General features: G+C 38.9%; 1 pseudogene; it reads right to left on the reverse strand.

The window, feature by feature from the left end:
* Positions 1–817: 817 nt before the first annotated feature.
* Positions 818–2,433, reverse strand: LOC101584603 (annotated as a pseudogene).
* Between the last annotated feature and the right edge of the window lie 498 nt (positions 2,434–2,931).

The following is a 2,931-nucleotide window of genomic DNA, read 5'->3' on the forward strand; positions in this document are numbered from 1 at the left end:
TGCCGGCCCCTCCCCCTGGACATGCTGAGACAGCAATTGAGACTGGGTGTAGTGGCACGCATCTGCAATCCCAACTCTTGGGAGGCTGCAAACAGGCAGATCACTATGAAACTGATCTAGTAGTGAGACCCTGAATACTCTGTAGACCCTTCCCTAAAATACAAAAAAAAAATACAATAAATAATGATTGAGAAGATTTTTTAAATTCAGTTCTTCTCAATCATTGGGGAAATACCTTTGAGTTAAATTCTTACATTAAGGCAAATAATGATTTTAAGTATTCATTTAATCAACTGTTTAATTTGAATTGCTAATCCAGGGAGAAAGTTGGTTTAAAATTTTTTTATTGCTACAAAGAAAAATGTACACAAAGAAGTCTTTAAGCTATCTTACCACAAATTACTAATTAATGTCCAAAATGGTCAACAATATGGTACGTATTCAAAAAAAAATCAATGCATACTTGAAAATTCACTCAAGAGCAGCATTTAAGTTCAAATGATTAGAACAGATATGTGAACAATACACAACTATTATCCTTAACAACAATAAGGTAATAAAAATTAAGCTTAAAACATATACAAGCAACCTATTGAGTCTTCTTAGTTTGGCACCTATAAAAACTAAACTAAAAATAGTATTATTACCTCCATTTTATTAAACAAATCCCAAATATTTAGAAATTATATAAAACAATTTCAAAGTGTGGAATGCGTATAGCATGGGTGTTAATTCCTTAATTTAAGCTATTAAAACGCTTACCACTTCTCACAACAGGACAAAAACCTAAAGCTCCTTTTCCGTCTAATACCTCACATCAATTTGCTTCAGGCTGCTCACCAGGAAAGTCAGCAGGCTCTTGCTCCACTATATTCTCCCCCACCTCCTCCTTCTCCTTCACCTCCCCCCTCCTCCCCTACTGCCCCCCTCTTCCTCCTCCCTCTCCACTCTCTCATCTTCTTCCACTTCTTCTACTCCCTCTGCTTCCACCTTTTCCTCTATTTCTTTCTCTTCATCTTCCTCCTCTTCAATAGACTCATCAATCTTTTCCTCACCCTCTTGAATGCCTTCTATTTGCTCATACTGAGAATGATTTTGATTTTCAAAGGGCTTCTCACCCTTGACAAAAACATTCATAACAGGTCTTCACTGCTGGAGTATTTAAAACACTTGTAGCAGTCAAGACACTCCTTCTTTTTATTTGTTCCTTATAAGCCCACTTCCCTTTGACATGACCAGGAGAGTTTAAGTGCTGCTGACCTGGACTATGTAAAGCAGGGACACACACATTGCAAGCACTGCAGCGGGCAGGCTCTACGATCACCATGTGATCATCAGCAGTGACACACTCCATAACATCTTTTTCAATAATTTTCATTTCTGTTTGATTATTTGTCTGTTGCTTAGGGGTGGATATTTTCTCGAATTTATTCACCATACGTTCATGCAAGGATTCCATAACTACCAAATTTGTTTTTGACCTAATGTTTCCTGGTATGAAGGTCTTTCCAGATGCAGTTCAATATCTTCTTCAAATGTTTCGAATTTACAAAATGAACTTGTGAATGTCATTCTGTATCCATCTCAGAATTTCTCTTTATTTTTTTTTTCTCTTTGGCAACTTTGTTTTTCTTGCTGAGCCTCAAACTTGTTGTTTTTCTTCTTCTTCTTCTTCTTCTTCTTCTTCTTCTTCTTCTTCTTCTTCTTCTTCTTCTTCTTCTTCTTCTTCTTCTTCTTCTTCATTTTTGTAGGTGATTTGCTGGAGCCCACCTTCTCTGTAGGTTTTGCTAGAGTAGGTTTCTTGATAAAGGCTCCACCAGGCTTATCAAATGGCTACAATGCTTTTCTCTTTATTCCTCTTGCAACCACAACAGTCATGTTGGTGAGTTTGGTTTGATAGTCAACAACAGTTCCAGGTCTATGAATTCTTCCAAAATTACCCATTTGTCCTTGGCCTTGGTCTCTGCCTGTTGGTGGTCCTCCAAAAGCATCATAGTTTCTGCTTCCAAAGGTACTTTCAGGATAAACAAGGGTTCCTCTCCCTCGAGAACCTACAGAACCAGGCTTCATATCAGGTGAAAAAAAACTACTGCAGGAAGAGTAATTCTCCCTTCCTTTGTCCTCCAGGCCTCAATTTTTAAAGGAAGTAAGATGCTTCCCAGCTAGACCCACCCTGGTTTCTAACTCCGAAAGAGTCAAGACTATTCCATAGGAGCTCTCAAATTGACCACTATAACCACCTCTGAAGTGGTTTTGTTTGAGTTCATTAAAATCATAGCCAGATCTGTTCAGATCTTGCCCAACCAGAGAAGACCTACAGTCATAAGACTCATAAAGTCCAAACCTGCTACCACCCTACCACTTACTGTCTGCACCATGAGACTGGCTTATGTCGCAATCCATGCATCTTCTACCCCTGTAGGATCCAGGGCCATAGTTATGATCCACATTCCATTAAAGCCCTGATGAGCATTCCTGCAAACAGAGTGTCCATGGTGGATGCTCGGGGCTAAGTGCCTCAGTGGCACTGGGCTAAGTCGTAGCTAGAGAAAAGAACCAGAGACCCATGGTCCCACACAAGCAGTCCCACAAAACGTTCATTTATTTATTTATTTATTTATTTATTTTTAATTAATTTTAATGAGAAACAAATAGTAATGAGACAGCTTCAAAACAGGGCAGTAGGACAGCTACAACAATCAACACATTACACATTGTGTCTTAGTAATAGTTATTCATAGTACAAGATGCAGACATGATATCCTGTCCAAACAGGTCTTGCTTTATCTTGGTCTGAACCATCCAGCAGAAAAGTATAAAAACAAAGTATAAGAGGTAAAGCCACGTTGTTATGTTGAGCTGTAGGGGACTCAGGTCAACAACTTCTGACATTGCCAGTCATGTGGAAGACCCAATACTAATATGGGCTAC

Source organism: Octodon degus, unplaced genomic scaffold (assembly GCF_000260255.1).
Source record: "Octodon degus isolate 3935 unplaced genomic scaffold, OctDeg1.0 scaffold00013, whole genome shotgun sequence".
In the NCBI taxonomy this organism is placed as follows: domain Eukaryota; kingdom Metazoa; phylum Chordata; class Mammalia; order Rodentia; family Octodontidae; genus Octodon; species Octodon degus.